The 27,619-nt window shown below is 41.4% G+C and overlaps 1 protein-coding gene across 1 annotated transcript in view; it reads right to left on the minus strand.

Moving 5' to 3' along the window:
* Window positions 1-10,097, minus strand: part of LOC109426278 (uncharacterized) — a 112,459-nt gene extending 102,362 nt beyond the window's left edge. The window contains exon 1 of the mRNA XM_062852531.1: window positions 8,977-10,097. The gene's annotated coding sequence lies outside the window, so the exon portion shown is untranslated. The remainder of the gene's footprint in view (window positions 1-8,976) is intronic.
* Window positions 10,098-27,619: the final 17,522 nt, after the last annotated feature.

A 27,619-nucleotide genomic window follows, 5' to 3' on the forward strand; every position in this document is an offset into this window, starting at 1 on the left:
TTCTGCCACTAGGCGGTGCTAGTGAACATGCATATTTTAGAAATCTCATAGCTCAAAATCCTGATAACTTAGAAAGTTGATGTCTTCGGCAAAGTTGATCAGTATGACATAAACTCACATAAAAATAAACAAGTAGGGGGTTGGTGTCAGGCCCTACGAGCCAGCCGTAAAAACCCATTGTAACGGAAAATCAGCAACAGAATAATACGAACCGAGACCAACGGCAACGACCACAGCGAACAAAAAGGACTTGCGATTGGAAACTCGGTACGTGGAACTGCCGATCTCTCAACTTCATTGGGAGCACCCGCATACTCGCCGATCTACTGAAGGACCGCGGGTTCGGCATTGTAGCGCTGCAGGAGGTGTGTTGGACAGGATCCATGGTGCGAACGTTTAGAGGTAATCATATCATCTACCAGAGCTGCGGCAACACACGCGAGCTGGGAACAGCTTTCATCGTGATGGGTGATATGCAGAGGCGCGTGATCGGTTGGTGGCCGATCGACGAAAGAGTGTGCAGGTTGAGGATCAAGGGCCGATTCTTCAACTTCAGCATAATAAACGTGCACAGCCCACACTCCGGAAGTACTGATGATGACAAGGACGCATTTTACGCGCAGCTCGAACGCGAGTACGACCGCTGCCCAAGCCACGACGTCAAGATCATCATAGGAGATTTGAACGCTCAGGTAGGCCAGGAGGAGGAATTCAGACCGACGATTGGTAAGTTTAGCGCCCACCAGCAAACGAACGAAAACGGTCTACGACTCATTGATTTCGCCGCCTCCAAAAATATGGCCATACGTAGCACCTTTTTCCAACACAGCCTCCCTTATCGTTACACCTGGAGATCACCACAGCAGACGGAATCTCAAATCGACCACGTTCTGATTGACGGACGGCACTTCTCCGACATTATCGACGTCAGGACCTATCGTGGCGCCAACATCGACTCCGACCACTATCTGGTGATGGTCAAACTGCGCCCAAAACTCTCCGTCATCAACAATGTACGGTACCGGCGACCGCCACGGTACAACCTAGAGCGACTGAAGCAACCGGATGTCGCCTCAGCATACGCGCAGAATCTCGAAGCCGCGTTGCCTGACGAGGGCGAGCTCGATGAGGCCCCTCTAGAGGACTGCTGGAGTACAGTGAAAGCAGCCATCAACGACGCAGCCGAGAGCACCATCGGGTACGTGGAACGGAATCGACGGAACGAATGGTTCGACGAAGAGTGCAGAACGGTTTTGGAGGAGAAGAACGCAGCGAGGGCGGTAATGCTGCAGCAAGGAACTCGACAGAACGTGGAACGTTACAAACAGAAGCGGAAACAGCAGACCCGCCTCTTTCGGGAGAAAAAGCGCCGCCTGGAAGAAGCGGAGTGTGAAGAAATGGAACTGCTGTGCCGTTCCCAAGAAACACGGAAGTTCTATCAGAAGCTCAACGCATCCCGCAACGGCTTCGTGCCGCGAGCCGAAATATGCAGGGATAAAGACGGAGGCCTCTTGACGGACGGACGTGAGGTGATCGAAAGGTGGAAGCAGCACTTCGATCAGCACCTGAACGGCGTGGAGAACGTAGGCACGGGAGCCCACGGCAACGGAAGGAACGACGACGCCAGTGCAGCGGAGGACGGAAATGAACCAACTCCCACGCTGAGGGAAGTTAAGGATGCCATTCACCAGCTCAAAACCAACAAAGCAGCTGGTAAGGATGGTATCGCAGCTGAACTCATCAAGATGGGCCCAGAAAAGTTGGCCACCTGTCTGCATCGGCTGATAGTCAGGATCTGGGAAACCGAACAGCTACCGGAGGAGTGGAAGGAAGGGGTAATCTGCCCCATTCACAAGAAAGGCGACCATTTGGAATGTGAGAACTTCAGGGCGATCACTATTTTGAATGCTGCCTACAAAGTGCTATCCCAGATCATCTTCCGTCGTCTGTCACCTAAAACAAATGAGTTCGTGGGAAGTTATCAAGCCGGCTTCATCGACGGCCGGTCGACAACGGACCAGATCTTTACCGTACGGCAAATCCTCCAGAAATGCCGTGAATACCAGGTCCCAACGCACCACCTGTTCATCGATTTCAAAGCGGCATACGATAGTATCGACCGCGCAGAGCTATGGAGAATCATGGACGAAAACGGCTTTCCTGGGAAGCTGACTAGACTGATTAAAGCAACGATGGACGGTGTGCAAAACTGCGTAAGGGTTTCGGGTGAACTATCCAGTTCATTCGTATCTCGCCGGGGACTGCGACAAGGTGACGGACTCTCATGTCTACTCTTCAACATCGCGCTGGAAGGTGTGATGCGACGAGCCGGGCTCAACAGCCGGGGAACGATTTTCACAAAATCCGGACAATTTGTGTGCTTTGCGGACGACATGGACATTATCGCTAGAACATTTGGAACGGTGGCAGAACTGTACACCCGCCTGAAACGCGAAGCAGCAAAGGTCGGACTGGTGGTGAATGCCTCAAAAACAAAGTACATGCTGGTAGGCGGAACCGAACACGACCGGATCCGTCTGGGTAGTAATGTTACGATAGACGGGGATACTTTCGAGGTGGTGGAGGAATTCGTCTACTTCGGATCCTTACTGACGGCTGACAACAACGTGAGCCGTGAAATTCGGAGGCGCATCATCAGCGGAAGTCGGGCCTACTACGGGCTCCAGAAGAAACTGCGGTCAAAAAAAATTCACCCACGCACCAAATGCACCATGTACAAAACGCTAATAAGACCGGTGATCCTCTACGGGCACGAGACATGGACCATGCTCGAGGAGGACCTACAAGCACTCGGAGTTTTCGAGCGACGCGTGCTAAGAACGATCTTCGGCGGCGTGCAGGAGAACGGTGTGTGGCGGAGAAGGATGAACCACGAGCTCGCTGCACTTTACGGCGAACCCAGCATCCAGAAGGTGGCCAAAGCCGGAAGGATACGGTGGGCAGGGCATGTTGCAAGAATGCCGGACAACAACCCTGCAAAGCTGGTGTTTGCAACGGATCCGGTTGGCACAAGAAGGCGTGGAGCGCAGAGAGCACGATGGGCGGACCAGGTGGAGCGTGACCTGGCGAGCATTGGGCGCGACCGAGGATGGAGAGCGGCAGCCACAAACCGAGTATTGTGGCGTACTATTGTTGATTATGTCTTGTCTTAATGATGTTGAACAAATAAATGGTCGGCGTTAAGTCAGAGGGGACCAAGTAACAAAATTGACGAAAATTAGATTTTTAGGGCATTTTATTGAGAATTACTTAAGTTACTTGGAAAATTCGCCCAATTTTCTTAATGTTACAATTAACGAGAGTTATAACACAATTTTCTTTTGATTGAACTGCAAAAATCGATAATAGTGTGCAGTCAGAGTGGACCATATACTTGATGTCAAGGGAGTTGAAAAAATGTGTAAGGGTTGAAATCCAATAAATAAAATAGTTAATCATCAAAATGTGATACGTTTCTAAATTGTATAACTCCCTAACGCATTTTCTGATGATTATTGATCAAGAAAGCACGTGAAATTCTATTTTATTATGGTCAATATCGTATTTTACAGATTATCGTGTTGAAGCATATTGTGACATTTCGCGTGCAGACAGAGTGGACCATGTGTCTCTAAGACAAATAGTTGAAATTACCGTATTCTGCGTAATCCTTTCCAAATCAAAATATGTTTGTTTAGTAGCTGTTGGGCATCATATTGAAATGTACCAATACCCGTTTCATGAAGAAATTGATTTGACCCATTATTTAAGACTTGTGTACTTGGTTCACTCTGTCTGAACGATTTTTTGAAAAATGCCAGTCCTCTGAATAAATTATTATGAACTGTGTAACTACAATATTTCAAAAACGTACCGAACTATGAAAATACATTCAAAAGTTGTTAGCTACTAAATGTTCAAGTTAACAGTTCTTAAATAGCTCATTAATTGACTACCCTTCATGTGATATTGAACTGTTGTACTTGGTCCACTCTGACTGAACATAAAAATTGAAAATGGTAATCAACAGTGTAATAATAGAAATACCAAATTTCAAACTTCCTGCTATATTATACACTACTCCTATTAACTGTTGTACTACTTGTGCATTATTTTTCCATCAAATATGTAAAAACTTGAGTATGAGCTATAGTTGGTTGAAGATTTTCCAAAAACCGTTCAGTCAGAGTGGACTAAGTACAACCAATTACTTAGCAATTCCTCGCTTCCAAGCTTTATTTTACGTTTTTTTTTCGCGATCAATACAGAGCGATGCTGTGATGAATAGTTATTTAGATTTATGGCAAAAATTCAAGAACATTTGTTGAAAAACTCAAAACTTATAGAGATGCAAACTTTAAAGTCGTTTTTCTCGAAATTAATTAAAAGACACATGGTCCTCTCTGACTTAACGCCGACCAAATGTGTGTATGTATGTATGTATTGTGATTCCAAAAGTCTATAGATGTTATTACTATAGATATATTACTCTCAGTCAAGGTGATAGTTTTCACATGCATCCAGCACCAACATTTCAAAAGGACGTAACTGGCACAACACAATATCTTCTCCCATAGCTGTAGATCGTATCTCATCTTCCCCAGGACACCAACAACCACTATCGGAAATAATTGCATTTTCTCCGTCCAATAGTGGTTGTACATCGGAAAGATAAAGGTTTGGTTTCGTCAAGCAGTATCGCCTTTTAGAAATATTATCACTGATTGGGTTTAAATAAGGGCGAAAGTAACATGATCGATTTCTTTTCATCGACTCTCTCTTCTCCAAATTATTTATTTATTTTTTTTTTTATTTTTTTTTATTTATTTACCAAAAAGTGCAACCATACTTACATCTTGACACTTTAATTTGAAGAAGAGAGAGTCGATGAAGAGAATTCGCTCAAGTTGCTTTCGCCCTTATTTAACCTGGGGGCGGTCGTGTCGTGTACTGAGTTCACGCACCATGAAAAATGCACGCTTGGGATACACAGTGTGAACGTAGTGCCGTTGTAGGTAGTTGAAGACGCGACTGCTCGAGGGTTAAACTCAATTTAGTTTATACTAATATTTGAAAGATGCGTAACAAACATTGCAAGTTTCTGCTTCTTCTGATCCTCCTGAGCGTATTTTCCATTATTCACGCAAACTCTAACCAGTAACAGGTATCTGATAACAGGATAAATTTGCATGAATGAATTAAAACACGCCTAGGAGAGACGGAAGAAGTTGAGGCGTTCAACGGCTGTTCCGCCCTTTTCACATATTGGCCTAGAAAGCGTACACTCTCTATACAGCAAATCTGCTTTAAAAGCAAAAGTCAAATATGGGCAACCATAAATTAAACAAAAAGAAATATGTCTGTGTGCCAAATATCTTAAGTTACAACTTATAAGAATTGAAAACCAAAAGCATTACGAGGCTAGAAGACAAAAAGTCGAAACAGGCTGCAACTAATCGAATATAATATGCTGCATGAAAATTCTTTTTTAATATGTAGGTAATACCTTTTGTTCCTACTAAATTTACTTTTATCGACCTATTGAACATTGCAAGAAAAAATATCGCGCAAAGTTTTTCAAAAATGTTTGTTTTGTCTTCTCACCCTCAGAATTTCAACAGGGCGTAACAACTTTCCAAAACAACATCTTTTTCAAAGCTGTGGCATGGCACTTCTAAACAAAAAGAATGCTTCTCTTTCGATGGCTTACATTAGAGGGGTGACATGCATTCTACATCCATAAAAGAACGTGCCGTATCAAAAAAGCAGTTACGCCCTTCTGAAATGCTGAAGCTGATGAAGACAAAACGTACAAATGAAAATAATTGAAAGACAAAAGGTCGAATAAAAGTAAAATTAGCAGAGACAAAAGGCCTTTACCTACATATTTTAAAAGAAGAAAAAAAAATTTGACCCTGCAAATTATGCTTGATTATTTGTTGCCTGTTGCGACTTTTTGTCTTTTGGCCTTTCCATATTTTGGTTTTCTATTCTTATAACTAAGATATTTGGCACACAGACATATTTCTTCTTGTTTAATTTATGGTTGCCCATATTTTTGACTATTGTTTTTAAAGCAGATTTGCTGTATAGAGAGTGTACGCTCTTAATATATTGGTGCTAACATTTCAAAAAGGCGAAACTGCTTACCGAAACCAAACCTTTATCTCTCCAACACAATGTACAACCACTATTGGACGGAGAAAATGCAATTCTTTCCGATAGTGGATGTTGGTATCCTGGGGAAGATGAGATACGATCTACAGCTATGGGAGAAGATATTGTGTTGAAGATCAGCTACGTCCTTTTGAAATGTTGGTGCTGGATGCATGTGAAAACTATCACCTTGACTGAGAGTAATATGAACATCTATAGACATTTGGAATCACAATACAATATACTTTTAATTGAATTTGTTACACCGATTAAATGTTTGTTTTCTACAGGCCCTATGAACACCTACCGTGTATTGGCGTAATGACCAATTTTGATGGAAAATGTACTCCACCGATATTTATATGGATGCATACTACCAAATTTCAATATTATTCATGATAATTTTTGCTATTGATGTCTTTAATTCATGATTCTGTTATGAAATGTGGTGTTATTCTATAGAAAACACGATTTTTAGAGGTTATGCCCTTTAAAAGGGCGTAACTCAAAATTTCGCCCAACGATGATTTTAAAAATTTGCCCAGAGGTGTAGGATAGATAAATAAAGAGAATGGCGTTTCAGGTTTTGATGGTATATTTTATTTTATAATAACGGTAAATGGATCACCGTGGATATGGTTCCTGTAGTGCAATTTAGCATCAAACTGTTGATGGTCCCTCTAGCGGCCAAGTTACCAACTAATCATATGAACCAAAGTTCTAAATGGTAGATCTTATCAAGCCCTAAAACTTTGCCGAAGAAAGTATGGACTCATCCACCGATGAACCGAATTCATCGCGGTCTGAGAATTTCGACACTAGAGCGGGGCCGTTTTCAATCAGAATTGGACGATTCTGATTGGAACAGACCCCGCTCTAGTGTCAAAATTCTCGGACCGCGATGAATTCGGTTCATCGGTGGATAAGTCCATTGTGCTAACTCTTAACACACTCGAGATAATAGGCCACACCCCCAAAAAGCCGAAATCCCATAAGCCATAGGTTCCCAAACTTTCAGGTCACGCGACCCCCTTTTGCCAGCTGATGTAGTTTTCGCGACCCCCCATAGAAATTCCCTCATTTGTTGTCTGTTACAGTAAAATATTTTACTGTCCCTCGCGACCCCCTGGATGAACGCCGGCGACCCCCCTGGGGGGTCGCGACCCACAGTTTGGGAAACCATGCCATAAGCTCTTAGTCTCCTACACCGAGAAAAATTTCTACTCAATGACTGAGCTTGCTTTACTCAGAAATCGAAAAATCCTTTGTTTTCTTACTCAGTTTCGGCCAAAAGTGGGACAACCCATTGGCAATGGGTTGTCCCACTTTTAACGAAAACTGAGTAAGAAAACAAAGGATTTTTCGATTTCTGAGTAAGACCAACTCAGTCATTGAGTACAAATTTGTATCTGTGTATAACGCTCACCCCTGTCTAGTAGGAGTTCGTTTAAGGACATAGTTGCTGGGGTTACAAAATGGCAGCGAGTATGGCCGCCACTCTCTCTCTTATACCTCCCTCCCCTCATCCTAGTCATCGAGTACCACGGAAGTAAGCAAACAAATTCTCAAAATTATACGTGCTTACCTTCTCAAAATGCACTTAGGTTGCTACTGGTGGTAGACAACTATATTTTTCATCCGTCGGGAAGTTCTGCTTAGCATTTTTCACAATCTTTTCACGATTTCGTGCCAAAATGTAGCACACACTGCACTTTTTTTTTCTTCGACAAGTTTGTCCCACCTTTTTAAATCACTTTTTTGGCAGTCTTCCAAACAACACAGCACTGTAATAAGTTAATCGATTATGTGAAATTGTGCTCACTTTCACCTGACCTACCGCTTATTACGAAAAACTTACGCGTTTACCACTTTTTTGGTCGAAAACCTGAATCAATTTACATCGCGATTCGCTAAAACGGAAAAGCGTACCGTTAAACTGAGTGGTATTGTTCAACGTACGGTGAAATTGATTAAACCGCAGCTCATGTTTATCATCAAACAAGGCTGTTATTTTGTTAATATTATCAACTATTTTAAATATCATACTGCCAATGTGATTTCAATAGATAACAGAACAATCGTTCGCTGTTTATGAGTTGAAATTACATCAATTAATGTCACCCCATAACACGGTAGTTTTCTACGGTCAGAGAGAAAAAGTACGAGAGAAGAGAGGAGAGAGTTGTCAACAAAAACGTAAATAAAGCGGTTCACAAAGGGATAATTGCTGAAAATATTGGGCAAAGTAGGAATTCAAATAAATTTGAAAATGCTTTACAAGAACAAATTGTGTTGGTGCACATATGCAATAGATCAAATGTGTGCCAAAATTTAAAGGTACAACTGCTATTTTATTGCAGTTCATTTTGGAACATTTTTGTTAGTTTATTTGACCAAGTCACACTACACTGTGCGCCGTTTGATTTGTTTGTTTTGATTGGGTGGTTGAGAGGGTTATTAGAGCGGGAGCCAAGCTTATTATTATGATCTCGAGCAACCTTCACCTTAATAGGAGTCCGTTTAATAGGAATTCGTTTAGTAAGAGACTGTATAAATATCATGACAGTTCAAATCAATCGTAAAAATATGGAGCAGAATAAACTGGTTTGTGATAGATTTTGGTGCAAATCTTCAAAACTTCATTTTATTAAATTGAGAATGTGTACGTATTAATTATTGAAAAAAGTCTTCAGTTCATTCATAACTATGTCTGGTTTTCGTCTCTGATTTCACCTTTGTCATTTTTTGTGATATACCTAATTCACATCAGTCGCCTAAAAGAATAAATTAAAAATCATCATTTTGAAACTCTAAACTCACCTTTGAATTCAATTACGAACGCCTGATGACAATCCCATTTCACCGTTAATAATCCTTTTGATAGCTCGAACATCTACTTGCGACCCAGCCGGTAATGAGAACCCATTTTCATTTTCATTCGCACATCCCACACATCTACTCTCAATGCTGTATGATCTTACCACTAACACTCTTTCCCTACTACTGCGGATCCTTCTCCCTTTTCCTCTGGGATACCAACTCCAAAATGAAAGCAAAACCCCACGCACTCAGATTAGGATTCTACGCCTCACATGTTATCTCCTCAACACACCATCAGCCATGTCAACGTAGGTAGAGCAAACAGATGGTGGCTCACTTTTATCTTTTGCTCGCTGAAAGCTCTTCCTCCTTTTCCCATTAGGTAGCCAGTGTGATAAAGCTGTTATTCTTTATTCTCCTAATTGTGAGATTCTCCCTTATTATCAACGATGCAGAAGCATGGCTCTTCGCCGGATGGAGTCCTTGCACATCCTCCCACACTAGTTTCGCTCCCCGTTCTCGTCTCGGAGCTCTCAGGTCATAAAAGAAACTGTTGCTTCACTGTTGTCGGCTCGTGCGAACCCGAATTTCACTCTTGGACGGTTCCCATTCCAAGTAATTCGCCCACCCAAAATGCAATTGAAAAATATTTTCCTGCCCAATTCTCAACTTGAAACAACTTTATCATTCAACAAGTAATTTTTCATTCAACATTGCTCTACGGAACACACAAAAACAAACAACACCGAGAAGAATTTCACTTTCACTGCCACCCAGGAGCAATCTGATGCACTCTTCACCCTTCGCAGTTCCCAGCCCAACCCGGAATCAATTGATTTTCCGCTCCCGGTTTCCTTTCAGGGAGCAACGACACCCATTGAACGGAAAGTAATATTCAATCACTTTATCACACCAGTAAACCTGGCTATAGGTAGCGCTAAACACTCCAATAACTAGATAGGAACACCTGTATTCAGCCAGGTCAAACGCGTGGCGATGGCTAGTAGCAGTTCCAGGATACGATGCTGCTTTCCCGACCGACTCTCACGACCGTAGACTGATAACTGAAATGCAAACGGTTTTTGGTCCAGGAGTGTCCCACAGCACAGCATCTTCGCGGGTGTAGACTTGGAAGTGTGATTGTATGGTATGTGCGTTTGCATGAGTGTCGCAAGGGATGAGGCTGAGCAGATCATCGGCAGCCCATTGATTGCACCCAGATCATTTCATTCATTTCATTTATTTAGTTCACATCAAATTCATGATAATACTGAATCAACAATTTGCCGCCATAATACTCGATTTGCAGCTGCAGCTCTCCATCCTCGGTCACGCCCAACACTCGCCAGATCACGCTCCACCTGGTCCGCCCATCGTGCTCTCTGCGCTCCACGCCTTCTTGTACCAACCGGATGGTTAGCAAACACCAACTTTACAGGGTTGTTGTCCGGCATTCTTGCAACATGCCCTGCCCACCGTATCCTTCCGGCTTTGGCCACCTTCTGGATGCTGGGTTCGCCGTAAAGTGCAGCGAGCTCGTGGTTCATCCTTCTCCGCCACACACCGTTCTCCTGCACACCGCCGAAGATCGTCCTTAGCACCCGTCGCTCGAAAACTCCGAGTGCTTGCAGGTCCTCCTCGAGCATCGTCCATGTCTCGTGTCCGTAGAGAACCACCGGTCTTATTAACGTCTTGTACATGGTACATTTGGTGCGGGGGTGAATTTTTTTTGACCGCAGTTTCTTCTGGAGCCCATAGTAGGCACGACTTCCACTGATGATGCGCCTTCGTATTTCACGGCTCACGTTATTGTCAGCCGTTAGCAAGGAACCGAGGTAGACGAATTCTTCTACCACCTCGAAAGTATCCCCGTCTATCGTAACATTGCTGCCAAGGCTTGTCCTGTCTCGCTCAGTCCCACCTACCAGCATGTACTTTGTCTTAGCCGCATTCACCACCAGTCCGACCTTTGCTGCTTCACGTTTCAGGCGGGTGTACAGTTCTGCCACCGTTCCAAATGTTCTGGCAATAATATCCATGTCATCCGCAAAACAGATAAATTGGCTGGATTTCGTGAAGATCGTACCCCGGCTGTTGAGCCCGGCTCGTCGCATAACACCTTCTAGGGCGATGTTGAATAGTAGGCAGGAAAGTCCATCACCTTGTCGTAGTCCCCGTCGAGATTCAAATGAACTGGATAGCTCACCCGAAATCCTTACGCTGTTCTGCACACCGTCCATCGTTGCTCTTATCAGTCTAGTCAGCTTCCCGGGAAAGCTGTTCTCGTCCATAATTTTCCATAGCTCTGTGCGGTCGATACTGTCGTATGCCGCTTTGAAGTCGATGAACAGGTGATGCGTTGGGACCTGGTATTCACGGCATTTCTGGAGGATTTGCCGTACGGTGAAGATCTGGTCCGTTGTCGACCGGCCGTCGATGAAACCGGCTTGGTAACTTCCCACGAACTCATTTACTTTAGGTGAAAGACGACGGAAGATGATCTGGGATAGCACTTTGTAGGCGGCATTCAAAACGGTGATCGCTCGAAAGTTCTCACACATTAACTTGTCGCCTTTCTTGTGGACGGGACAGATTATCCCTTCCTTCCACTCCTCCGGTAGCTGTTCGGTTTCCCAGATCTTGACTACTAACTGGTGCAGACAGGTGGCCAACTTTTCCGGGCCCATCTTGATGAGTTCTGCTGCGATACCGTCCTTACCAGCCGCTTTGTTGTTTTTGAGCTGGTGGATGGCATCCTTAACTTCCCTCAGCGTGGGAGTTGGTTCGTTTCCGTCCTCTGCTGCACCAACATAGTCATTTCCTCCGCTGCCTTGGTCCTCCGTGCCTACATTCTCTTCGCCATTCAGGTGCTCGTCGAAGTGCTGCTTCCACCTTTCGATCACCTCACGTTTGTCCGTCAGGAGGCTCCCTTCCTTATCCCTGCATATTTCGGCTTGCGGCACGTAGCCTTTGCGGGACGCGTTGAGCTTCTGGTAGAACTTGCGTGTTTCCTGTGAACGGCACAGCAGTTCCATTTCCTCGCACTCCGCTTCTTCCAGGCAGCGCTTTTTCTCCCGGAAGAGGCGGGTCTGCTGCTTCCGCTTCTGTCTGTATCGCTCCACATTCTGTCGGGTTCCATGCTGCAGCATTACCGCCCGCGCTGCATCCTTCTCCTCCAGAACCGCTCTGCACTCCTCGTCGAACCAATCGTTTCGTCGACTCCGTTCTACGTACCCGATAGTGCTCTCGGCTGCGTTGTTGATGGCTGCTTTGACTGTACTCCAGCAGTCCTCTAGAAAGGTCACATCGAGCACACCCTCGTCCGGCAACGCTGCCTCGAGATTCTGCGCGTATGCGGTGGCGACATCCGGTTGCTTCAGTCGCTCTAGATCGTACCGGGGCGGCCGCCGGTAATGTACGTTGTTAATAACGGAGAGTTTTGGGCGCAGTTTAACCATCACCAGGTAGTGATCGGAGTCGATATTAGCGCCACGATAGGTCCTGACGTCGATAATGTCGGAGAAGTGCCGTCCATCAATCAGAACGTGGTCGATTTGCGATTCCGTTTGTTGTGGTGATCTCCAGGTGTAACGATACGGGAGGCTGTGCTGGAAGAAGGTGCTACGAATGGCCATGTTCTTGGAGGCGGCGAAATCGATGAGGCGTAGGCCATTTTCGTTCGTCAGCTGGTGGGCGCTGAACTTTCCAATCGTCGGTCTGAATTCCTCCTCCTGGCCTACCTGAGCGTTTAGATCCCCTATGATGATCTTGACGTCGTGGTTTGGGCAGCGGTCGTACTCGCGTTCGAGCTGCGCGTAAAATGCGTCTTTGTCATCATCAGTGCTTCCGGAGTGAGGGCTGTGCACGTTTATTATGCTAATGTTGAAGAATCGGCCCTTGATCCTCAGCCTGCACATTCTTTCGTCGATCGGCCACCAACCGATCACGCGCCTCTGCATGTCGCCCATCACTATAAAAGCTGTTCCCAGCTCACGTGTGTTGCCGCAACTCTGGTAGATGGTATGATTACCTCTAAACGTTCGCACCATAGATCCTGTCCAACACACCTCCTGCAGCGCTACGATTCCGAACCCGCGGTCCTTCAGTATATCGGCGAGTATGCGGGTGCTCCCGATGAAGTTGAGAGATCTGCAGTTCCACGTACCGAGCTTCCAATCGCAAGTCCCTTTTCGTCGCTGTGGTCGTCGCCATTGGTATCGGTTCGCATTCTTCTCTTGTTGATTTTCCGGTGCTAGTCTTTTTTACGGCTGGCTCGCAGGGCCTGACACCAACCCACTAACCCAGGGAGCTGGGCTTACCTTCCCGGAAGCTACGGGTTCTGCACCCAGATGTAAACTGCAAATGATCTATAGAAAAATTGAAAGGCGCTCCAAAATTAATGAATGAAGGCGCTGGCCATGAAATATGTAGACTAATTTTTGGCCATCTCTGAAACCACCCATCGTAGACTTTTTTTCCATACAAAATTATCGAAATTTGTATGGAGTGTAGACTTTAGCCAAACTCCTACCAACCCCCCCATTGAATCTACATGGTTTATAGACAAGCCCTAAGTGCCACATACTATTCTGTGATTAGGAGTACAATGTTGCGCCAATGACATACACGCAATTATTTGCACTGCATTACAATTAGGATAACACATAACCAGCAAATACTGGGTTTGTGACTTCCTCTCTCAATCCTCAGTAATGCCCAATAATACTTGCCAGATCACGCTCCACCTGGTCCGCCCATCATTCTCAATGCGATTTTCACCTCATGCAAAACGGATCAGTAGCAAAACACAACTTAGTTGGGTTGTAATCCAACATTCTTGAAACATGCCCTGCCCACCGTATTCTTCCGGTTTTGGCCACCTGCTGGATGCTGGATTCACCGTAGATTGCAGTGAGTTCGTGGTTTATCCGCTGCTATACACCGTTCTCCTGCGAACCGCTGAAGATCGCCTATAACACGCATCGTACGATTACTACGAGTAGGGTAACCTGGGGTACGCAAACTAGACGTAATATTGAGCTGATCAAGCTTAAGAATGACAAGAATATTCGAACGAATTGTTATGAAAACGAAGATTTTTGACATTTGGAAAGATTGTCTAATTTTAAGCACGGAATTTAAGCAATTATGCGCTGACTATATGGAATCAACCCATAAACTACCATCCGCCTCCTATACCAGCGTCTGCTGCCGTAAACAGTTAAATGGAGCCCATTGGTATGTTATTAGAATTCGAAGCGGGAAATGCCAGAGGTCGTTTTTCCCAACCTCAAGGTGCAAATTACCCCCAACAGCTTTATCTATATATATATATATATATATATATATATATATATATATATATATATATATATATATATATATATATATATATATATATATATATATATATATATATATATATATATATATATATATATATATATATATATATATATATATATATATATATATATATATATATATATATATATATAAATGCAGTGGCATACGTGGGACCGCGCATAACTTACGAACGGAAGGTCCGATTTTGGTCGTCTTAGTTTTGTTCTGTTAGTTTTCACCCAAGGAAGGTTTATGATGTAAAAAACATGGAAAAATTGAGAGTTTTTTGAAAATCGATCTTCCATACATTTTGTGACCGGGGACTTGGTCTTGGATAGAAACTTGAAACGTCAAAAAACTCAGTAGGCAAGACAAAGTTTGCCGGGTACATCTAGTAGTACCTAAAATGAAACACTTTTTTAAATTGTAGTATCACGCGGGCCAAAAGTTGGCGAAACTTAGTCAAAGTTTAGTAAACTATCTTTCAAAACGCAATACACCAATGAAATCATCTTAATCTTAGTTATTTCACCATATTAAATTTTGTTTAAAGGGTGCATATTACCCCACATTCTCGTTCTAAGGGAGGGGGAGGTAGAGTACGGCCGAGTATTACGGACCATACAAATAACTTTAGGAGTTTTTCGGCTTTCAGTCACGATCCTTGGGTTGGGATCTACTAAGGGATCTATCTCGAGGCTCAATCTTAATCGAACATTTTTTTCGGATTTTCATACCAAAAAATGTTACGGAGGGATGAATGATCCCAGTTTTAGTGTTGCGTAATTAATGGATGCATTATAAGTGTTTTGTACACGGTACATTTGATACAGAGATGAATGTTTTTGGTAGCAGTTTCTTATGGAGCCCTATAGCCTTGAAATCCTCTATATATAGATTAGCAAAAGTTACAAATGTCGATTCGGCAACGCTGTTTGTTTTGTTTACAACAGTTTCCAACACTTGTCACGAAGCTAGAAGTTCAAACTTTGTGCGTGACTTTGCTTTGGTGCGAGTTGTTTTGTTTACGTTTGCGTCGGTTTTTTTTTTCCAATATTTTGAAAAAAAAACCGCGCAATCAAAAAAAAAATGAAATGCATTGCAAAGAGTAGTGCTATGCTAATCATATCGACAAAAGTGAATCAAGCAGCAGCAATGGAAGTTTTTCCGAGAAGCATAGCTACAAAAGTTTCTTCATGAGCATGAGTTGTTGAAAGCAGAATATTATCTTTTTTACTACATTTTCATATGCCATACATTTTTCGATATTAAAAATAAATAGTTATAATTTATTTACTTCTGATTATAATACCGTTCAAACGACGCATTCTTACAAACGATAAACATGTTCGTTTGGCTACACTTTGATACTTCTTTCTACACGATTGGCTCACAATGGCCGCTTCCGCATAGGGGCCGTCCATATACCACGTGGACAGAAAATTCATGATTTTTTACCCCCTCCCCCCTCCCCGTGGACAAGCGTGGACTTTTCATTGACCCCTACCCCCCTCCCCCAATGTCCACGTGGACATCCGAAAAAAAGTTTTTTTTTATATTTCTAAAATAAATGGAAAAAGTGATTTTGAAAAGTTTTTTTTGTAAACAATGTCTTAAATATAATTCAAACCTTTATAGAATACAAATATTCTATGGCTTTACATAGAATTCAAACTAGTAGCACAAAAAAGGTACCCACAAGTTTTCAACATTGTTTTTAATTCAGCTTAATGTTTGTGAGAGTGTGGGTTCGATTCTTGCTCCAGTTAGTGAAAAAAAAATTCGTCAAACGGAAAATCCCTATTGGGTGTTTTTCGTGTAATGTCCAGCGTCTAATGTTAGTGATTGTCTGATTGTTTTGTTGAGATAAGGTAATTTTAAATCTTAGATTTTTGTTGATATAAGATTATATTTCTTAGATTCTTACAAAAACCAAGATTTACAGCAACTTAATTGTATTGCTGAGGTTTAGACTGAATATTAACATTAGAAACATCTTAAATTTTAAAGTAACCTACAAAAAAGGGTTTTGACTCAAAACTTTTGAGATAAGTCTGCAAATCCCTACATGTATTTTGAAACTTTGAAGTAGTTTAAAAATTTGATATGAAACTTTTAAAAATCCATACAGAACTTCAATGAAAAATTTTCTGACTGAAACATCAACATTTGCATGGTTTACACTCCATTTTAAATCTCCAGAATATTCCTCTATGAATAAAACAAAGTAATTAGAAATTCTAATAATTCAAAACAAATTAGTCTGTGAATCAATACCATGAGTTTTTTTTCCTTGATGAAGTAACTTAAAACTAAAAGACAATGTATAATAAAACAAAATGTAGGTATGAATGAACTGTTGAAAAGAATCTCATCAATAATGCGACATAATTTGTTTCGTTTGTAGATTCTTGTTTCCTAATTTATATGTCAATGTTGTCCACGTGGACATTTGACGAACCCCCACCCCCCTCTCCATGGACAAGCGTGGACTTTTCGCTAACCCCCTCCCCCCTCCAAGCTGTCCACGTGGTATATGGACGGCCCCATATCTCTATAATGTAGGATTACTACTATAGCCTATATAGCCACAGCTGTAAAGGAGTGGGTATTCAGATTCCAAAAGGTGATATCAAGATCTTTGGGCGACTTCCACGTGAAGGTGAGTCCGACAACTCTGACTATGAACACGTCATGGGACGCCATTGTGAGAAACGAGCAGATTTTTTTGGCATTAGCATTAGCATTAGCATTATGCGAGTCGCACAAATTCGTAGGTGGTACAGTCCTAGACCGCTGTTATGAGGGCTGCCTTCTTCCCGTCTGAACCAAAGCACAAAGATTTGTGACTAATCTTTGACTCTTAGACAAGACTGACGCAATCCTCCAATGGTCGAGCACTGTCCTGGCCACGTCCTTGCAACTGCTGGGGAATGGGAAAGGATGGTTAGTTTTGGACACCTATGAAAAATGTAGACAACTCTACGATCTCTCAGGCCTAGGTGTCACGGGAATTTGGGTGTTGTTAGTGGAAGGGTAAACTCCAAAGGATACGCTTGGTCAACGTTCAGGCACACCATTGTTAAAACGAGCAGAGTTTTTTGGCAACAATAAAAAGGTGATTGGGGGATCGCTATTTGCCCATCGACCAGTGCACAAAATGACTGTGACTATACACGGTGTTCAATAAGTTCGGATACACCATATAACTTGAATTAATTTCACATCTGTAATTCAGATTTTCAAAGTAAATGTATTTATTGGAAGGTCATATCGTCCCCTTAATGCTAGAACTAGGTAACTGGTTTTGCGAAATCGTAAGACATTTGTTTATATCTGAACGTACACCACAACAAACACAAGTTTGTCAATTGAAAATCCGAAAACACATATCAATTCAACTTTTAAGCCCAACAAAGAGTTTGTTTTATACCAGGATAAGCTTTACCAGCCATTTTTATTCGCACTTTCCAAAACGAGTTACCTAGTTCTAGCATTGAGGGGGCGATATAACACTGATCAAATGCAGCATATGGTTTTGAATAACGTCTTTTTCTACTTTTTTTTATAAGCTTCATATGTACCTTAAGTTTGTTAGCTCCGGCACGCTGGAATAATTTTCGAAAAGTTGCTCATACTACAGAAGTCTAAAACGTTGACTTTTGAGTTTACATCTCACTATACTAAATCAAAATAACTAAATTAATAGACAAAAATTTTACACTGTTGATTCAGTGATGATATGGCGATAAATTTGCAAGTTTAGTCAAAACGTGCTTAAATCTATGAAAAAGGCATAAATACATTATATAAAGCCACTTTTAGTTAAAATTTGCCAAAATAGGGATGTAATCAAGTTCTGGAAAAGATAATTATGGGTTAAACTAAGATATAACGCAGCCTTGCTTTTTAAAAAAAAAACAAAAATCATTAAAACAGGTACAGCGACAATTTTAGCAATTTTAAAGATCAAGATAAAATGACTCCGTATTTCACCCAATGTGAATCTTATTGTTTATTTCGTATAGTCTTAGTTGCTACCACTAATGCTGAGGACAACAACCTAATTTGATTTAACCTTTTGAAGCCGATTTATTTCGCCGCTGTCGACGCAACCTCGCTGGTGTCGAACACGTTTGTTATGCTCGGTGTCATCGTCGGGGTCATATATGACCCCTCCGGCTCCAAAGGGTTAACGTAACACCATTACTCAAATAAAACTAGACGAAATGCCAATGCAAGACGTGCGTGCCGACCGAAAGAAACTTGAGACACATTTGCAATTATTGCAAAAGGATATAGGACAGTTTATTTCAAAACATATACTGTACTTGATCAGTATCATGTGAGCTTTCAATTGAAACATTCACTTTGCAAATCTGAATTACAGATGGGAAATAAATTCATTTTTATTGTGTATCCGAACTTATTGAACACCGTGTATGATGGCGTCACGGAAAATTAAATCGATGACATCTGCTGTGGTGGACAAGATTTGAATGGGGCACGTTCGGTGTAGTACCAGATTTGTAGCAATGAGCTAGATTTTTGTATGGTGAGAAGGTCAATTTCCGTTTCGGCAATGAAATGGTGCAAAAAGCGTGGGTTTTATTATTCTTTTTCCTAATTTGAAGCTGTTTGAGCAAAACTTTGGATAACTATGTTGTTTATGCTGCAAGAAATGGAGAAAACATCAACACTTTTTGGCCACCTGTTTGTATGAAGCCACCCCATAGTACACCCATAGAACAGGGCCCTGGGGACCGATCGCATATCAGCCGAGGTGCTCAAAGCTGACCTCATAGTATCCGCCAGGATAGTAACTGCTGCATCAATTATTCTGGATTATATGGACAACCACAACGTTCTCAAAGTCCTCTGCAAAGTGATCGTTAACCGGATACAGAGGAATATTGACGTAACTCCCCGGGGACAGCAAGCAGGATTCCGTGTCGGCGATCCTGTGTGGATCATATTGTCACGCTCATCTTGGAGCAAATCAATGAATTCCAAGACATCTCCACCTGGTAAGCCTTCGATCGTCTAAATCACGAAAACATGTGGGGAGTCCTCAGGTGCAAGAATGTCCTTAAGAAAATCTTCGGCCTCATTGAAGCACAGTACAGGGCATTTTCGTGCAGAGTACTCCATCCGAGTCGTTGCTGGAGTGAGGTAAGGATGTATGCTATCACCTCTACTATTCCTTATCGTATTTGAAGAGATCTTGGTAGGTGCGATTGATCGTCAATCAAATCGCAGCCCATTATGATGAAGCATCTAAAATGACTTTGAACTGATGACGTTGCTCTCTTACCTCAACGGCGCTCTGATATGCAGAGTAAGCCGATCACTCCTCGACGGCAGCAATGGAGAATGCTGAAAGCTTCCGATATCTTCGTAGCCAAATTGAGGCCGATGATGGTACCAAGATCGACATAATAGGTAAAGAAGTCGAAGTGAGTTTGAGAAATATATGGAAAAAAAATCAGACAACAAAATTTGAATTTTCAACTCAAACGTGAAATATGTGTTGCTGTACGCCAGTGAACCTTGGTGTGTATCAGTGGAGAACACTCAACGACTGCAGGTCATCTATAGATGCCTGCGGTATATAATTCGTGCATGGTGGTCTCACAATTGGATCTCTAACGTGGAGCAGTTCCATCGTCGATGTCATCAGAAGCCGATTGCGACAGAATTTCGGGAGCGAAAGTATAGGCAGTTCGGCCACACTCTATACGTATACGCAGGGGGCAGAAACGAAATCTGTAACCAAGCTTTAGATTGCAACCCAGCAGGACTTCGCAGTAGAGGCAAACCAAGAGGCTCATGGCGGCGCAGCCTCAACGCGAAAATAATGAAAGTCAACAGAAATTTGATCTGGGCACAGGTCAAGGCGATGGCGGGTCCAGGAAGGAGACCTTTCAATTTGGCCAGGACAGAAAGTAAATAAGTGTTGTTGTCAGTCGTCATCCTGATAATCCTGTAGTGATTGGTTCGCTGACAAGGATGTAGGCTCAGTGTACCTGTTATGGCTATTAGCGTGGTTCAAAAAATCGTTTTTGCTCCACACCGCTTATTTGATTCGTAGCCAGATTCTATGCCTTCTCCTAAAATTTGAGCTCATTTGGTTGAAAATTGAGACTGCACAAGCCCTTCAAAGTTTGTATGGGAATTACTATGGGAAAACGATGTTTTTCATTCAAACGCCCGTAGTATTTCCCCAAGTGCCCTAGCGGGTTAGTCGACCCCTGTTGCTCCTAGGCTACTTTATCAGCTACAACTTTGCCGAAGACCGCATTCAAATCGGACGCCTCATTAATTAGTTACCGATTTTTATTCAAAATCGAAATCTTTACTCATGATGGTTAAACTATTCGAAGGGCATCACTGCATTTTGCAGTGGAACATAGTAGCCATGATTTCAGTGTGCTATCTTTGGCGCCATATGCAGCAATGTTGCCTGCTGGGAAGCTGGAGGATCACTGCTAAAGTTTGTCCAGTTGGATACAAATCGATAACTAATTAATGAAGTGTCCGATCTGAATGCGGTCTTCGGCAAAGTTGTAGCTGATAGTGTAGCCTAGGAGCACCAAGGGTCAACTAACCCGCTAGGGCACGTGGGGAAATGCTACGGGCGATTGAATGAAAAACATCGTTTTCCCATAGTAATTCCCATACAAACTTTGAAGGGCTTGTGCAGTCTCAATTTTCAACCAAATGAGCTCAAATTTTGGGAGAAGGCATAGAATCTGGTTACGAATCGAATAAGCGGTGTGGAGCAAAAACGATTTTTTGAACCACGCTAATGGCTATAGTACCTCAAATTTGCCATAGTTGATTTTCAATCTATAAAGATACAAATCAACAAGAAAAAAATCGTGAACAACAGATCACGATCACAAAAGATGATTGCAATCATTCAAACTTCACAATTTGCTCAAATTATCGTAGAAATAAATCATTTTCCTTAACTTTTCGGCCTCCTTGCACCCTATTTCGCCATAGTGTACCAATTATGGCAAATCCCATAATAAATGCATGTAAATAGTGTGAAGTGAAACCCAAATTAACAAATGTGTCTATAACTGGTACAGGGTTCCTATCATTGGCACACGCCGTAATAAATACTAAAAGTAGTTTTGGCTCCGTTTTTATATTTTTCCTGTAAAGTTTGAAAACTAATCAATCATTTGACTTATTGTATACATTCGTCGGTCTTCTTCTTATTTTTGTAGAAATAGTTTTTCTTAGGTGGTGCGATAACTGGTACAGGCACCCTACTTCATTTTTGACGCAGTCTCCCTCAGTTTGAGCTTTGGTCCTTCGCATTTCAGAAGCGTGTACATTAGACTGGGTCAACAAATTCGATTTTTTGGAACGAATCTTTTACGATTCCTTTTGGCGTTCAAAACAACTGTGCAAAATTTGGGAGCGATTGGTTGCGTCCCCGTATTTCGCACTGTGATTGAAAATTGTATGCACAGTACGAACAAAATCTGTAAATTTGTGACGAACTGAATGTAACAAATTGACCTCCATCGTGTTCGATAGAAATTTATGTGTGATCTTAAAATTACACTGCTGATTGATGAGAGAAAAGTGTTAATTAAGCACCGACTTTTCAGAGAGACTTAAAAAAATCTTTATACGAGAATCAAACTCAGATCTTCCGAGTGAGAGTTCACGCCTTACCCCTCTAGGCTGTCTCATCAAGCTGAAGAGAAGGCAATAAAAGATAAACATGTTCCACCATAAAGGAACAAACTGTTGTACCGCTTCGGCCACAGAGAGCGAGAGAGCAGACTCCGCAGCGAGGCAGACGACTGAGCGTAGCTGTCCTCGTTTACGTTACTGCATGTAAATTTCAAGCGAATATGTCTCAAAAAAAGTAAACAGTACGCATGATTGGCTGATTACTGAGCGGACAGTATCCTCTCTCGGTAAGTGGCTGTAATTTTGTAGCTTCTGCTATAATTTTCAGTCGATACTTAACTTACGTGTTGTTTAATTTTCATGATTTTTTTCTGTGTACTTTTTTGCATTTTTCTCCTGAATTTATTTATTTTATCTAAAACGATCTAACTAATGACGTTGAAGTATAGCCTAGGATATAAAAAGCTTTGCCAAAGACCGCAAAGTGCTCCGACACTTGTGAAAAAAGTTATATCGTACAAATTGCCCGGAGGAGTTAACATTTAAAGAATAACATCAATAATAAAATCTCAATTTTTGGCCTAAGTTACCAAGCAAATAACTTTTTTCACAAGCGTTGGATCACTTTGCAGTCTTCGGCAAAGTTTTTCAGCATATCCTAGACTATACTTCAACGTCATTAGTTACATGGTATAAAATAAAAGATTCCAGCTTATGAGTAAAATGCAAAAAAAGTACGTTTTCCATATTATTTTCCGCACAAATTTCAATCGCAATGCGGAATACGGGGACGCAGCAAATCTCTTCCAAATTTTGCACAGTTGTTTTGGACGCTAATGCAGATTGGGAAAGCTTTGTTTCGGGTTTATGCGATCAAATTCAAATGTTCTCCATGTAACGTTGACCCATTCTTGTAATTGTAATTGTAATTTTTATTGAAAACGATAACCGGTTAGTTTACACTTTTTATCAGGTCAAGGAAACTATTTAAAGAAACTAGTAAACCATTCTAGTGTACTACCAACCTTTCCAACTGACTTATTGTTCTTGAGCTGCTGGATAGCATCCTTAACTTCCCTCAACGTGGGAGATGGTTCGTTTGTGCTCCCTTCTGTACTGACGTAATCATTCCTCCCGCTGCCTTGGTCCTCTATGACTGCGCTCTCCACACCATTCAGATGCTCGTCGAAATTCTGCTTCCACCTTTCGATTTCTCGAATGATTTCTAATTTTATTTTAATTGATCAAACCAATAACGTTGTCAAAAATACAGAAAACAGAACATTATTTTTCTTCCTTTTTGATATTATACGCTCCTAACTACAACACTGCAAACAATGTGCTTATATAGACACGCACATACAATACATGCATGACTAACTCGAGCTGATAAGAATTCTCTCTCACATCTCATTGACTGCTCATGATTTATTGGAACTCTTCATAAGTGACCAAGAAAGTATCATGGGGCTGTTCATAAACCACGTAGACCGAATTTTGGCCATCTCAGACCCCCCCCCCCTCCCCCCTTGTAGACTTTTGTCCATACAAAAATTTTGAAATTTGTATGGAGCGTAGACTTTTGCCAGACCACCCCCCCCCCCCCCCCAAAGTCTACGTGGTTTATGAACGGCCCCCATTATTATATCTTCAATGTGTGTTATTCATAGTACTGAATAATTTTTAATCTGAAACTGTGAGTTTCAGTTAGGAAATTGTGATATAAACTCTAATTATCCCAAAAACCAGTATTTCAGCGTCTACTTCACTCACTCTCTGAATTTTCTCCCGAGAGCGGGCATGGTCATTTACCTCAGGTAGATATTTCCTTCTTCATCCGTTCATCCGTTTCGGCACAGATTTACAACTTCCAACGCCGCCAGACACAGCTTCCATGCCACCTATATCGCAACAGGTGACATGCGCCGTTTCCTCTCTCAAGCTCTCTTGTGCATATTTACAACCCTACATATTTATCTGTATCTCACCCATCACGACTGAGAACCCCACCACAATCACCGACGGAACTCCAGCCTCCCGTTTCAAACTAAAAATACCCTTCCTGGCAAGCGAAACAAGCGAGCACGATGTTTTTGTTGTCGTCGACTTTTCCTATTTGCTCTTCTCTAGAACAATATCAGACAAGGGACTGCCGCCACCTACTCGGTCGCCACCAGCCCCACCACCCACAAAGGATACGCAGGATGGAACAATCATAGATGGGTTAAGGCCTGTCCAAACCGACGAGAATATTTCGCAAGCCATTTTAACCGCGCATGATAGTCATCCTACCTGCTAGAGTTCCTCGGGGATTTTTATTTTCGCTATTCTTTCACGACTTCTTCCAAGATTTTTTATATGAACGTTTCTGGAAATTTCAAGAATTTGTCAAGATATCTCAGAACCCAATTACCGTAATCTGGGGGAAAGTTGATCAGCGGGGTAATTCGGGTAATAATTGTCAATGATTGCGAGATTTTATGTTGAAATATCGATTTTTCCGAATATGTGGTATAGCTGGATGAAAGCCCCAAGTAACAATTTTGATTTTATCGAAGTTTTTTAGCGATTCCAAAACCCTAAACATAAAACCATTGATGCCGACTTTAAAGTCATCTCGAGTTCTAATATGCCTCCATAAGCCCACGTTCTGGCTAGTTGGCCCAGTCTTATTACGATCTACAGGACTTTCGTATGCAAACCGGCTTAGGATTTCGGGTTTTATCGTATCGTATCGTATCGTATCGTATTTTTTCTGAAAATACGCATGGCGGAAACGTGTTGAATCGTTAAGTTTGATCTCAAGCTGTACTTAAATCATAATATTTAGTAGTGATTTTTCTGTATTTACATAAATTATCTCGGCTAGGCGACATAGTTTTCTGATAAAACTCTGTGTTCCTGATGATTCCTCCAATAGGACTAACCCTCCTGAGGTGGTCATATCTGAGCTCATGACAGAACAAGCGGTTTTATCACAGCATTTTTTGGTTTATGTTACGGCCACGAAATCTTTTGTTGGTTTTATGCATTGCCTCACAGTTTTGTGTATTTGTTTACAAAAACAATCTCTCCGACAACAATTGCAAATGGAAGTTTTATTGAAATGGTATATAATAAGTGATAAAACCAATCCATGACTACTTGTTAGTCTTTACCTGAAGATGTTTATAGCGGAAGTCGTATGATAGTTTTATGGAATGCCACAGGTGGAAAGTAAAAAACTACCACATAAAGCTCATATAGAAAAACTAGCTTTTTTACATGCTCGTATAAAACCAGGATAAAACATGAATAAACCTTCAAGGCATGCTGATTGTTACTTGGGAGATTATCTTTCAAAATATCGTCTCTCATTATAATCAACCAAGCAAGGTAGGCATAGTAAACTTCACTTTGAATTAACATTGAGGTGGCATATCACATTTGTTTGAAAAATAATATTTTTTGCAAAAATCAGACAATTTTCAAGCAAATTGTCTACTTTTAGGCGTTTTATGTGGTTTATTTTATAATTAACTTTATTTTATTACATATTAACCCATTATATACAACAGATGAAAAAAACCTTTTTCCAGATTCAGCATAATTAAATTTAGTTTGTTCAATAATTTTCGAATCTTAGAAAGTAATGTCTTTGGTTGATCAACTTCACCCCGGATTCAAAGCTTTCAAATTTGGCCTTTCGAATATGTTTACAATATGTTATAATTTCTTTAAGAATTTCGTTATCAGAGCTTGATGGAGATCTCTCCGGTGCACGTCTTAAAAAAAGTGTTTGGTATCATCATAGACATAGCATAGTGTTTGGAATCATGCGCATTGTGATTGATTTTATTGAGAACATCGAATAAACAATGATTAATTTCCCCCCAGATTACGGTAGCCACCACGTCCTACAACAGTAAATGTAACACCTTTATGACTGAATTCAGTAATACAAGAGCCACATAATCTCATTTGGGACGTTTGAGTTACTCGGGAAGTGTCTTCTGAAATTTATTCAGGAGTTTTTCTAAGAATTACTTCAGGAATGTTCTTCCGAGAACGCTTTCAAGAGTTGCTCCCATAACCCCTCAAAAACTTTTTTAGGCGTTCATCTTAAAACTTTAGAAGTTGCTCGAGGATTGTTCAAGGAAATGCTTTCGATAGTTCCACCACAAATACCTTCAGGGGTTCCTCCAGAAAATCCTCCGAGAATTACTGCAGGAATGCAGGAGGGCTAATTTTTAAGAAGTTTAAGCGGTAGTTCTTTAAGGTGTTCATACAAAAATTGCTCAAGAAATGTCTCCAAAAATTACATTTGGGAGTTCCTACGAAAATTTCACGAGGATTCCTTGTGAAATTACTCCAGAAGTTCATACGACAATTGTTCCAAAAGTTTCTTCAAAAAATTCTTCAAGAATTCCTTCATCCTTTGCACGAGTTCCATCGGAAATTAGTTCAGAAATACCTTCAGGAATATTTCAAGAAGTTCCTCCGTGAATTTCTGAAAATTTCATTTGAAATTTCTATTTAGAATCTTCTTTACGATTATCCAGTAGCGTATCCCAGGATCCCAGGAAGTGCTGCAAGTTTCCTATTAGTTTTTAAAATAAATATTAACTAAAATGTATTTAAAAATTGCGTCAGAAAACGAATTCTCCTTCGACACTTTTAAAAATAATTTCAGAGCTTCTAGGAAATACATACTTCGGGGATATTACATTGATAATTGATTAACTTGAGAAACGCAAGGATTGTCCCAAACGCAGTTCAATTAGAGGAAACTTTTCTTGAAAAACAGATATGAATATCCAAATAACAATTTGATGATAAGTCCTGTACTGCCATTCTACGCGCAATTGTTCCATGTTATATGGGAATCCCATATGACATGGGACAACTATGCGTAGAACGGCAGTGTAGAGGTTTTGAGTACCGTCATAAAACCTTATACCGTTAATGTTGGTTTTATGATCGTTTTAAGAACCTTATTCCTCTTCTTGGCGTAATGTCCCAACTGGGACAAAGCCTGCTTCATTAGGAAAAGATCCTGAACCGACCGGGAATCGAACCCGTCACCCTAAGCATGATCATGAGCCTTTACGGATTTGGCGATAGGAATCTCTTCTAGTCTATTTGACTTAAAAATGTTACTTGGGCAGGTATATAATGAGTCGCTGTTCATAAACTACGTAGACTCATTTTTGGTCATCTCGGACCCCCTCCCTTCTCCACCGTAGACTTTCGTCAATACATTTTTTTTAAATTTGTATGGACCGTAGACTTTGAACCACGTTGCACTAATAACTATTTAGAAGGTCCTATAACAGTACCCCGAATTCCAACACTCCGAATGCCATTACTCCGAATGGCCCATTTCCCCGAATATATGATTACCTCGAAAACATATTTTCCAATTGTGTTGTGCTTTTGTGCATCGGCTGTTCTTTCTAGACTTAGGCATTAATAATGAGATTATGATGTGGAGCAAATGCATTCAATGAAGATTTTCCCTTCTTTTATCGTAGGTTGTTCTTTCGTCTTATATTGTTACAGTGATTAATTGTTTAGCTCATCAGTTTTAGGGCAAGTTGTACACAGTCCATGGAACAAAGTGGAACTGTCATAGACAGTTTAAATTGGGTTTTTAAATTTA

Source organism: Aedes albopictus, chromosome 2, assembly GCF_035046485.1.
Source record: "Aedes albopictus strain Foshan chromosome 2, AalbF5, whole genome shotgun sequence".
Taxonomy (NCBI): domain Eukaryota; kingdom Metazoa; phylum Arthropoda; class Insecta; order Diptera; family Culicidae; genus Aedes; species Aedes albopictus.